The sequence below is a fragment of the Habropoda laboriosa genome, unplaced genomic scaffold (genome assembly GCF_001263275.1).
Source record: "Habropoda laboriosa isolate 0110345459 unplaced genomic scaffold, ASM126327v1 scaffold797, whole genome shotgun sequence".
Lineage (NCBI taxonomy): Eukaryota > Metazoa > Arthropoda > Insecta > Hymenoptera > Apidae > Habropoda > Habropoda laboriosa.
In genome coordinates, this window is record NW_017100886.1 from 256926 (window position 1) to 270769 (window position 13844).

General features: G+C 33.6%; 1 protein-coding gene across 3 annotated transcripts in view; it reads left to right on the top strand.

The window, feature by feature from the left end:
- The window catches only part of LOC108577481 (rab3 GTPase-activating protein catalytic subunit), a 46305-nt gene that overhangs the window by 29356 nt on the left and 3105 nt on the right, over positions 1-13844 (top strand). The gene's annotated exons all lie outside the window — the stretch shown is intronic.

Here is a 13844-nt window from a genome sequence, read left to right on the forward strand (position 1 = left end):
ATTCATTACAAGGTCAGATAAAAAAAGTTGTAAAAGTGACCTTTACAATTTTCTTTGCGATTCCTACCAATTGCAATTTAAAAAAAATTTTATTACACGTCACCTAGTAAGCTAACCCTTCTAACTTCTGAAAAAGAAAAATGTTTGAAAAATGTTACACTCTTCTAAAGAGTGTCCGAATATTAGTAAGAGTCACTGTATGTGTCAATATTGAAATTACATCATTCTAATAAACAGGTACCACAGTACACTCCTATATAATCAATCAAATACATTGCAGTAGACAAATATTAAATTTCTCAATTTTCATTAAAAACTTGCAACATTTTATGTTTTACGTAAATAGAAAGAAGTCTGTACTTGCTATTTATAATAATTGTACAAGGAAACTAAAATATCGAATGAACACTACAAAAGTTATATAAACTAATGCAATTTAATTTTATTCTGAGTCAATGTTTCAAAATGTAGCATTTCTAAAAGTAGCAGAGGAAATAATAATATTTCACACTTTCAGGACTCGTAAATTATATTTTTAATTCGAATACTGTATTACGAAAGAAACGGAGAACAGTTAAAGCTGGAGTTCACACGAACTATTCTAAATTCTAAACAAATCTTACGAACAATTTCACTGTTTTCCGCCGTTAGAAAGCAATGGACTTTTTAAGCGTTAATGATCTTCCGCAAGCGTTCTGCGCCGCATATACTCGACATGCACGCCATTAGCCACCACTTTTTACCACAAATGGTGTCAATATTGCTTTACTGGTTTCGTAGTATCCCACAGGCTTGCTAACACTACGATAGCCCGCGGAATTCATATTTTACAGTTTTACATCCAACTACTTCTTATATACGATGATTTTACAGAGATATCATATCAATGTATTAAATACTGTTTAGAATGTCGAGATAATCTTTTGGTCTAAAACTTTGAAAAAATTCAATTTTTTTTATATACATCGAATTTTCGATATTTGGTCTTAATATCTCACCATTTCTCTCTGCATGAGTCGATACTTTTTATTCACTGTAACTCCGTACTTATATTTGTTAAATCTACAAATTCACCATATATTTGTTTTGAGTAAATAGAATTTAAAAAACATTCGACCAAAATTAAAGAAACCCTGGAAAACCCGTAAGAGTTCCAGCTCAAAGAACTAAACCACTTTTTGGAATTAGTAAATAATTGCTAAACAGCTAAAACTAAATTTTCACCATTCTCTTCCTTTGGTCTAATTCTAATAACTAAAAATTTAAAAAGCTTGAAGAGCACGACTATTGTCGCTCTCGGTACCCTTACTGCATTTCTCTTGTAGCACAAAGATTAAATTTCATAAGGATTAAATAGAATACAGACAAATAAATTTGAAAGACATGTAGGAACTGAGGAAAAGTTTAAGGAACCAAGCGAAAATGGAACCCGCGAGATCTCCGGCCGGTAAGTCGGCTTTCTACGCCCACAGCCAAGGAGCCTTCTTTATTTTCTTGTTGTTTATTTGCTCATTTTTGATGGACATAGAGGCCCCAATCTCACAGAAGTTTGAAAAAATGTCTTTCAAATTGGAGAAGAATCATAATGATATTCACTGACGTAATCTTATCATATAACCACTTCTATTCTATATTCTCTTCCTGTGGAAAGAAGGAATCGACTGGTGAATTACGTCGGAAGAATGTAACGTCGCGTCGCCCGTTTGTTTCATTACGCGGCATGAGAACGCCATGTACAATAGACGACCGAACACGAAGCGCACAATGGAAAAAACACAGGCACAATAACTAGGAAATGTAGGATCATCGTCGTGCTAATTACCGGATTCGAAAAAACCGTCACAACGTGGAGCAATCACCCGTGTAACTGTGAATCTTCTCTTAGAGTCGTTCACCCACCATCTCGTACGTCGTGTCCCCTACCACCACAGTACTCGACATTACGTAAACGTATTGTTAATATAACTCTTAGATAAAAATGATCTGAAAATAAAAGCTTTCTCAAAAGTGTATAATGCGAGGGAAAAACGTTCATTCGTATTTTTCACAAATTCGAGTTGCTTCTGACAGTTTTTCACAGTAATTCTATTTGCAGGCATAAGTACAATTTCAGAAGAATTGTATCTATACTCTTTTATTCTTTATTGAATCTAACTCGATATGATACATATAGGGGGAGTTCCCCTAGCGCCGGACGCTCAAGGTTTTTCTTAAATAAATCTCTCTACCTGTGCACACGCGACTGAAACGCGTAGGAAACTTATTTTTATTCCTTTTGTCTCCTCTAGGAGATACGCAGAAGAACGGCTCGGTAGCGTTTCAATTATTGCAGATATAACTAATGTCCGATATTAGGTGCCGTCCGGCGTTAAGGGAACTCCTCCCTCTTCCAGCTTTAACGTGTAAAGTCAGCTTTCTTACCGTTAAACTTTCAAATTTAATATAAATATATTACGAGTAAATACTAAAATATGCATTTATAGCAAAGCTATAAAATATCCTTGAAAATGGTTAAATATGTAAATACATATGAATCACGCTTGGGTAATTTACATTACATATTAAAGAAATGTGAATAGGTATTCTAAAAAAACAACATTCGTTCAATTCTTTTCAGTATTATTCAATCTTTGTACTAGTCTCATTATCTTTGCATTTGGTTCATCATCTTTGTATACTGGATTGATTAATAAGGATGAGAAACCGCGTCACGAAATATTAAATACAGTCTATCGTAAGGTTCATTAGTTTCTTTTTTAGTTTTTTTTTTTTCTTATTAGGTTCTTCTTGCTTCTTTACTTGTACAGGGCTAGAAATTTTTAAATGCACACATAAGTACGTGTTCACGTGTGTCCAATTTCAGCTACACAGACGATGCTTTAGCGAAATTCAATTTCAAATAAAAAAATTGTTCATGCATACGCAATATCAATCTACAATTCACAAAACAAAAATATCGACCTTAAATCGTTTGTTCTTTTTTTAAAATATTACTAATTGTTAGGAAGATTTCACTGTCGAGACAGTTCATTTGAAAGCAGTTTTTTCCCCACTTACGTTCTTCATACTATTTATATAAATATTCTTCATATTACCTGATACTTTAATCGTAACAAATTAAAGCACCTGGTATTCGATGCAAAGTATTCAACGGACAAAAACAAACTAAACAGTACATATGTTTATGTATATTTAGTTTATTCATAGTGTAGAATTTAGTGGGGTCGTGTAACGTTAAGGGGGTATTCTCATTTCAGGACCCTAAAACAGGTAATCTTCGTGATTTTTCTTTTCTAAAAGAAAAAGAGACTGTATAACTTGAATTTTTTTACTATGTTTTTACAAATTTTTATATATCTTTGGTGGGCGGACAAGAGAGTATAAGTCAAGTTTTGGTCAAAACAAGATAAGTACGTTAATATATTTTACATTGCTATCCTTTGCTTATGGTTCTAATAGTACAAGTCTTTCCCGCTCTTTTGCCTGAAATTCTAATAGTTCTAATTCTAATGAAATTTAAAACTAATACAGTGCTCACTCGAACAACGCGGGAGTTACATATGTAGATACGCCGCGTCGACTGCCCGCGTAGATGGAAATCCGCGTAGTTATGAACCACTCCCCTCTCCTTTCCCCGTATTCACAAAAAACAGAAGAACATTTATATTCTTCCAATGCATGTGCATATATTTACACACACACCTCCTTCTAGCTCACAGCGACACATTGGTCGTTTAATTTTTCTCCCAAGTTCGGCTGTTCGTTATGTATTTGAATTCGGTGCCACTGCTTCTTGTATGCAGCGGCAAATTGCGAAAAATTAGTGCACACAAACGAATTCACGTTCGCTATTTCTTACCTCTCTTATTCGCCATGATAAAGAAAATTGTAAAGATATGATAAATATGTAAATTAATTCGAAACGAACGTCGAAATTTTTCAAAAAAAAAATCCGCGCATAATCGAAACCGCGTTGTGGGTGGAGCACTGTAATTCTGACTTATAATCTTGGGCTCGCCTACCAGAGATATAACGTGTACAAAATTTGGCTTAAAAAAAATTAATACATCTGAAGTAATGACAGTTTGATCTTGGTCGGATAGGATAGGAGGGACCTACTTTGTGTCCATATGAAATGAAAAATAAAACTATTCTTTACATTCAATCTGAATCATTGATATCTGATAACGTAAAAAAATATGATAACGCGGTAAACACAGCAGTTGAAATTTTTACAATTCTAGTGCGGACGATAAAGAATTCGTTCACAAATCGAATGCACTTTATTTTATTCAAATCGGACTATTAGATTTCGAGATATGCTCATGAATTGAAAAAATGTAGTTTCCAGAAAAACGCGTTTAAAGTTTTTGGTAGAGTTTTTGTCGTGATAATAATAAAATTTTCTTACACACGTTTAATCGGCAATTCCTGATTCATAAAGCAACCCTTCCTCCTCGAACGTCTCTTCCCGCTTTGATCTGTTCAGTTTTCAATTTTGTTCAATGTTTCGATTTTCTCTTTTAAATTTCGACGCCAGGCTCATTTTTAACCGTTGCGCGTACTCGGCGTCAAACCTTTGCAACTCCCGTATTTTTGAAAATTTCTAGAAAATTCTTTCACATACTTCGTCTAGATGAATCGTAGAAATTTAGTACCTACATGAAAAAAAAGATTAAAGTTTTGGTCCCCAAACATGAGAATACCCCCTTAAATGACGATAAATCAAGGAATTTTTATCGACCCGTTTGTCGGCGATAATCGACAAGCACCAAATACGCCCGCAATTACGCCATCAGTCCCATGGCGGAAGTTAAGAAGCGGTTCCGGAAATGAGAGGTCCGTCGTTCGCGCTAAACTCAGTTTCTCTCGACCTTCCTGGGATGTGGGTTAGCATGCACTGACTTAGTCCGCGTTCCAGGACAACTTTGTTCAACATTTCACTCCTATCCTTTTTATCATTTCTAATACCCGAATCTGTTTCATTTAATTGTTAATGAACAAAATCAGCATCTACAATTAAGTTTACACACATACACGTATGCTGTGTATACTACACCTGGCAATAAGTTTGGAACCAAACGCAAAGATACGAAACGAAAGAGGAATACCAAATTTTCTTATGTAGACAGTGCAACGGTATACATATGACACATATGATAACGTTAAATTGGTCTATTTTAAAGTAAGTACTAAAAAAATAATTAAGAGTTTCGTTTATTATATAATATAATAAAAAATATAGACGAAACAAAATATTACTTGGAAATAAGTATGGAACATTATAAATTTACAAAGAAATTAACATTAATTTATTCAATATTTATATTACCTACTATTTTGTGACATTTTACATGCATGTATCACAAATTTCATACGGTTTGGCATCGATATTGCAATATTTTCACATTGTGTGGTAGAAATGTTTTCTTCCCATGTTAATTTTCCATAGCTTTAAGAAGCACATATGCATATACTATACATTTTTTTCACATTGCTCATAAATATTCAATCCAGTTTAAGCATAGAATATTAGTTGGTTACTTCATGGTTTTCATCTCACTATTCTAAAAAAGAAACTCGTAAAAGATGCGGACGTCCGCGGTCAACGTGAACAAGAGCTGACAGAAAATTAAGACACATCGTAAAGGAAATGAAAAGAGCCACATCTAAAGAAATTAATGAGAAGTGGACACAAAACGTATCCGATCGAACTGCACGAAATAGATTACATGAAAAGGGATATTCTTTACGTAAAGAACATAGAAAAAAACGTTTGGAATGGTGTAAGAAATATGCTCATTGGACAACAGAAGATTGGAGTAAAGTGATCTTTAGCGATGAATCGCGTGTGTGCATCGGAGGAGGAGATGATGCAGGACACTTTGTGTGGAGAACAATTACTGAAAAATTTAACGAAGATTGTTTGAACTTTAAAAAGAAATATCCGCAGTCATGTATAACAGCTCAGGAAGTTGGACAAATGTGCCATTTTATACAAAAATGTGGACTCCGAAATATATATTCATAAATTAGAAAACTTTTTAATACCAAGTGTAGAACAGTAGTACGAAGGAATTACTTACAACAAAAACGCATTCGAACTATACAATGCCCAGCAAATAGCCCAGATCTAAGTCCAATTGAAAATTTAAGGCACTCTGGAAACAATTTATACGCGACAAAAAGCCAAAAAATAAGAATAAACTTTTAGAAGCCATTAAATTTTCATGGAAACAAATTTTCCCCATTTTCACCATCACAGTGTGAAAACTTAATAACATGGGAATGTCACAAAATACTAGGTAACATAAACATTAAGTAAATTATTGTTAATTTCTTTGCAAATTCATAATGTTCCATACTTATTTCCATGAAACATTTTGTTTCATTTATATTTTTTATTGCATAATAAACGAAATTCTTAATAATTTTTGGTGTTTTTACTATAAAATAGACCAATTTAACACTACTATGCGTTTAATACGTGTACCGTTGCATGTTATATATAAAAAATGTTGGTATGCTTCGTTAGTTTCGTATCTTTGCATTTGGTTCCAAATTTATTGCCAGGGGTAGTATGTACATACAGCCAGTCTCACAAAAGTGTATCCGCGATATTTACGAAATACAATAGCTAGAAAGGAGGCTGCAATAATATAAACAGATAGGATTTTTATCAATAAAAGGGGTTGGTTTCCAGTAAAGAAAACTTGGTCTGTACACGAAATGCTAATCACCCAACGGACTGTTAAACATGCCATAAAAGTGGCCGTAAAAGGTTGGAGGTGTTTCAATGTGCGTGGATTTAGCACATTGTGCTTGTTTATAGACAATTTAAACGCAATTAAAATGAAAAAAATATACTTCAAGAAAACAACGATCCCAAACACCGAAGTCGTCTTTGTAAGGAGTGGAAATCAGAAAATGGCATCATCTCGTTGGATTGGCCATCACAGTCTCCAATACAGATGCTAATCCAATTGAAAATGTGTGGGAATGTATGAAGCAACAACTCCAAGGAAAACGTATTCAAAACGTGAAAAGTCTCATTAGACAGATAAAGTATGCCAAAACGTTGCGAAGCAATAATCGCAAACGCAAGAGATTGGACCTATTATTGAATAAGAGCGTAATAGTATTTTAAATATACTTCCTCTCTATCTATAAATCTTGTAGATTAAATTTATTTCTTCGTAAATTTCAAGAGTAGGGTAATTTCGGGAGAGACGCGCCACATTTTGTTTTCTGTTTATAAAATTTTAAATAAAAACAATTAAAAGTATAGGTAAGTGTAGTCTATAAAATCTTTATTTTAATACTCTAATTTGCTTTTTAAAAAAGTTCGAAAAAGTGCATCTCTCTCCAGGCCTTAGGGAGAGATGCACCTCAGATTTGGGATAGACGCACCCCTTTCATTTGTACCCTCTTTTCCCTACTTCTATTCTTTTTCCCCCTCTACCACAACGGAGAATTACATTTTCGGAAAAATTTTCCTGTTAAAAACTAAGCCATGTTTCACTATAACATCTAATCTAAATCTTCTTAAGAGAGTCCTTTTTGATATTCCATATTCTTTGGACATTCGTAGGATATTCGTTTCTTTGTTTTTTAGTTTTGAAATAGCCTCTCCTAGTTGTTCTTTTATCCATGTTGCTCTAGCAGGAGCAATTGCTTTCCTTTGATGTACCCGAGGCATGCCCTGGACAAAGTTAAATTAATAGTGCATCTGTTCGTAAATTAAGGGAAAGATGCACCTGTACAAAAATAAAAACCAGTACAGAAAATCTTGTCAAAATACGACGAAGAACCGTGAAGGAGAAGCTGTTGCCACTATTTAAATCTATAATGATAGTTAAAGCTATGCAATAATAAGATAATATCACTTTTACCGACCGCTTACAAAAATATTCTTCAGAAATTCAGATCACTGAGAAGTGTTTATATATGTATTGCGCATAAATAATACAATAGACGCATTTTTCCGAATGAAGTTGTCCTCATAAACAAGACTAACGATAATGGCAGCTGAAAAAAAGCTGACAATCGTCCAGTGCTGTTACAAACAAACATAGTGAATCTCTCCCTATGGTGCGACTCTCCCGAAATTACCTTACGCTTTTGTGTGACATGCTGTACGTAGCGACTAAGAAATCGTAAGGTAAGGAATTAAATTTATCCGAAGAATATTTCATTGTCTGATGAGTAAAATAAAGTAAATAAATAATTAACACAAATTAATGCTTTTCTTCAAAATTTCTTCGAAAAAAATCCGTTTCTAATGAAACAGTTCGGAAAGTATTGCGAAACAATTCATATAATGGTCGCATAGTTAGAAGAAAATTGCACATAAATGACGGAAGTAAAATTTATTTGTAAACCTGTAGAGTTTTGATATAATTTAATATTTTGCGATGAAAGTAAATTTAATATTTGAGGATCTGATGGGATCACCCACCCAAAAGTGTAGAGAAAACCAAATGAAGAAATGAATCCTATAAATCTTTGTACATCGGTTAAGTACGGCGCGGCGGTGGCAGTGCAGTGTAGTTGGTTTGGGGATATACATATTTGTACGTACACATTAGTCATTATGGGGTAGAAAAATTATTTATTACCGAAACTATAAATAAAATGATTGACAAATGAAGTCAATCTGCAAAATAGATTTATGGAAGAATGGCAAAATATTGAAAAAGATTATTTAACAAAAAAAGAAATAGAATAGCCAAGGAACTTGAAGAAGTAATCAAACAGAAAGGATACCCCACGAAATATTAATTATGGTTAAAATTATTAAGTATTACGAAATGTGCCAATAATTTTGTGACCTAAATTAATGCAAGGATTAGTTCCACTTCGATTTTCATAACTGTAAATCATACTTTCGTTATTCTATTTTATCATTTTATTAGTACAGAATGTGACGTCAGAATGTGATCAATTTAAATAATGATAACTGGCAGATATTATATTTTCTTTCAATGCTATTCATCGCCTAATGAAAAAAATTTAAATAAATATCCGTAAAAGATTGATTTGAAATTAGTACGAAAATTGCAAGCTCTAATACTTCTACAAGATAGCGAACGATTTACAACTCTTAACCAACAATGTATTTCACAATGATACAATCAATGACCGCACTGTCCCAAAATATAGCGATCGAATGATTTTCACAAAGGATCTCCACCGATCGACGTCCATGAAACGGCTAACTATTCTAGTTTATTCACCCGTTTCAGGGTTTCACGGCATAAAAGAGAAATCCTTCGTTTATTAACATTCACTTCTGCGGTTTATTTTCCCAAGTATGCGAAAAACTCGACCACGGAACGATCGTGTGCACCGGAGCCACGTACCTTTCTCCAAACGCGGTGCAATTCTAGGTCTCGCCGTGGATGAAATAGCTTTCAATTAAGCTTAGAATCCCTAAGCGTGCATTATACTTGTCGATTATTTCCTTCAAAAAAAAGACGAGGTCGGACCAATGAAAGGACTGCTTTGAAAAACGAAACTCGTTGATTCGTTTGAAGAAGACTTTTGTTCTAAAGCACCGAAAAAATGCAACTTTCCAAAGAATTTTTCTTTGAAGACTATTGAGAGTAGGTATTATTGCATAATTACATAATTCCTTTATTCCGTAATCTTTCCAAAGTTTCAGTAGAAATCTCACGTTATAGCGGAACAAGCTGTAAAGTATATTTGCAAATATAAAGACAAAAAAGGTGTTATGCCTAATTAAACAGCGTTAAAAGAAAGCCAGTCGAACTGTGGCAAGGGTAAACACCTTGTTTTTCGTTAGAAATAAAGTCGAATAAAAGAAGAAGAAAAAGAATAGCAGCTTTATCTCAGAAACTGACCTCGCTGTGTTAGCATACGTTAATACTTGTAGTTCAATTAAAATATATTAAATATCCACTCTTATATTTTACTCGTTAGAAAGACTACCCAAGAACACTACCTGGGGTTACAAAGTTCTTGCTCGAGTCTATTTCGATAAAAGAAAGAACAACAGAACCTTCTGATTTTGTTTGGTGCTATTATAATTTTTTAAAATAGTTGACAAATATTATAAAGAAAAATTTAATGCGTAGAAACTCTTAAGAATGAAACAAAAATTTTGCAGAACAGAATTTTGATCGATTCTTTTCTAAAATTTACTCTTTATTCGCAGTCTGCATTTGCGTATTAAAGAAGATAAATAACAAAGCCTAAAACGATTAAAATATATTATAACTTATGAAAACAGTTCATTAAAAGCACCTGTGTAGCATCTTTTTATACCTAGGAAATGAATAGTGTATTACACTGCTCATAAATTATTTATTTTTAACAATAATAGCAAAGCATAATTCAATATAAAAATTAAACAACATAAATTTTTCCTTGGTTGTTTAATATCGCATCGACCTCTTGCCTGGGTTATTAGCGACATCACGAAGGGAGGGGGGATTTCAAAGTTCACTATATACTTTGATGTGCTTTGAATATTGTAATAATTCAAACATTTCTTTTTTGTTCCATGTATAATATACCCTATATATCCACTGCGTACAACGTGTTTTAATACTTTCACTGCGGCAGCTTTTTTTTAGGACTTTTCTATTTAACGACACGGGGCGGCTGTGTCCTGTAGACATTTTGATGTACTCCGCACTGAACTTTATTTGGCGGTACGGGACAAATTTTCGCTATATTTTCTTACTTTACCCTACAAAGGTAGCAAAGGTTCAATCAAACACGAATCGCAGAAAACGAAGGTGCATCTTGTTAAACTATCCCTTTAATGATTATAAAATCTTTCTAAAAATACTTGAAATACGACAAATTGCAATTAGAACACGCGGATCCAGCTGGAGATTTCAATGCATCGCTCCCGGAATAGAAAACTATTACGTTAACTAGGAACTCGTCACACATGCTGTAATTTGCAGTAATCATGCCAGATTACCAGTTCACCAACTTGCAAATTCTTAACATTAAATACCCTACCTTCGATATCTACTTGCTTAAACTCTGCAATATTTAAACTATTACACCATTTCCAATGTGGTCATCAAATATAAATTTTTGTAAACGTTCTTGCAACGTGTGAAACACAGGAACAACTATGCACGTAAATATTAATCTGGATAGTTAATTTATGTTTTAAATAGTAAATATTGTAAATACTTTATTATAAAGAAAGAACGTTCCGAAGTGTAAAACTTTTACACGATTGCCATCCTATTCACTTGTAATATTTGCAACGATTGTTTCTGCAATAAACTGTGAAATACTTGCAAAAATCAAAATTATGCAAATTAAATTGTTTAATTCGATACAGAATTGAGATTCACCTAATAAGGGTACTGAGATTTGAAAATATCTGATAGATACAAATTTGCGTCGTTTATTTAATTTCTGATGTCCCAAACAGCGTTGCAATTGAAATATGTATAAAAATCCTATCGATCAATATCCGAAAGAGTCATTTTTATAATATCAATAGTGGAAGAATGAAGCTCACAAGAAAAAGTTGCTCGACAAGATTACGTGACTTTTCAAACTCAAAAAGTACAATGTAATTGTTTCTGTCATTTCTTATCAAGTGTTGGGCTTTAGTTAAATGTATCCGGATACAGTTGTAAGAAATGTAAGTAATGGAATAGAAGAATCTAGGCAGATGAATACTATGGTTTGATGGTCATGGCAAGCAAGCAACTGGGCAAGCGAGCCAGTATTGCTACGCTTCTTGGACTTTGCACAAGGAAATCCCAGAAATTTCTTCGTAATAGTTGCCAGATAGGACAGAATTATCATAGCCTCCAATATTTAGCGTAAAATTATGTGGAACAGAACGCAACACGACGTTCTTCAATATTTCTCCCCTTTTACAACATCAACAGTTTCCATAAAGGAGTCCATTTTCAAATTTTTTAATCATTTTTTAACAATAATTATAACCCCAGATATTTTATACAAAGGAATCTTAGATCAATTTTAGTTAAAAAGAAATGCATATATCGAATGTTGCATTAGGTCACTTTTTATTCAGTCTCTTTTAGGGATCTTGTCTTGAAGCAACTTAAAAATTAAATTTTTTAATTTAAATATCTTACAATACAACTTTGTCTGTTGTTTTACTTTTAATTTCAACATCCATAAAATATCGAAAGCTTGTTGCTTCTCTTTATATTTAAAAAAACTCAAATTTTCGATTCTTCTTTCGGTGCTAAAGGTAATACTTACAGGATCAAAATTATACTGCAAACAGTCTTATGTACTTATACTCATTTGATCCACTAAAAAATAAAAGCATAATTTCAAGTTTTTGAATTGTCAAAAAGTAAGGTGTCTACCTTTTAAATCTATCCTTGCACCACCGTTATCGTTTAAAAAACTCAAATTCTTTCAAATACGTCCGAATAAAGAAAGTTGCGAATACAATGAAGTTATTCGAAAATAATGAGTAATCTTTTATTCAAATAAAAATTTATTCGAAAAAACCAACGATGACTCGTCCGCTCGAGATGACTATATAAATATGTATGTACGTCATCAATGATCTCGAACGGGGTTCCCTTTGCAGCATGGTACCCTTCGGATTCCTACCCACACATGTAAAACGATATCCCTTATTCGTGGCGCTTATTCGTCGTAGAGTTATTTCAAATAACCAATAAAGTCCCAGGATTTATTCATTATTTTTCATTCACATTTCGAAATAAATTTTGCCTAACTCTGGTAGACGAGAAGCACCGAATAACGTGTATGTTGGCCTCGTGTAGTACATGGTTCAAGGTCGGCCAGTACAAGCTGAAGACGATGCCCATGAGGTGTGCGCGTAGGTGCATTCACCCTTTAGAACTCGCTGCTATAATATAACTATACTTGTTCGGGCTGTAAGGGATAAACTGGCAAAGAGCTGTCCATAGAATACTACCGAGAAATTCACCGAGTAACTTTTCTTCTTTTCCTCTCTTCCAATATCTAAACAACACGAACAATAGCGACAACAATGACGAGGACAATAATTATGATTATGATTATGATGATGATAATATAATGATGATGATGATGATGATGATGATGATGATGATGACGACGACGACGACGACGACGACGAATCATTGATGATAATTATAATGATGATCGCTTACACCATCGACGATGATGCGAAAAGTAAGCACTCGTATAAGTGTGCATTGTTCTAGTGAAATGAGAAGCTGGGACGATTATTCTATTAAGAATTTTCTTCACTCTCACAAAAAACTTGGCACCTATTTAACGATTTATCTGTTTTTTCTTAAATAAAACTTTTAGAATTTCCCTCGTTGCTTTTTCTTTTGTACCTGTTGCTCAAGCTACAAATTGCTGCTCAAAAAATGGATAACGATTCTGAATGAAAAACTGCACCGTTAACTATCTTGAAAAATATTCTGTTTAATCCACTGAACAAGAATAGACCCGTGCCCCCTGAGAATAAGAAAAAAACTTCGAATCAAGTAAGAATTTACCAACATTCAAAGTACCTGCGTCTCACTCAACAGCAGCATTAGAAAGGAAGAAAAAAGAGACTTGAAAATTAAATAAGTATCAACATTCAAAAGCAACTGTCCCACGTCAGTCAGTGATACTCGACTTTTAAAATAGAACTAATAAAGAAAAATAAATGGAAAATCTGCCAAGGATCTACTTACTCATATTTTCCAGCATTAGTCTACAGCCGGTTCTGGCCCATGACGTGTTCCGGCCAGGCCGAAATTCGTTGGCAGTTCAGTTTACAAGTTTAAAGCAAGCACGTAGGAAAGCGCTTAGACGCACAGAGAAACAGAAAGCAGTCTGTTTTGTATGCGAAC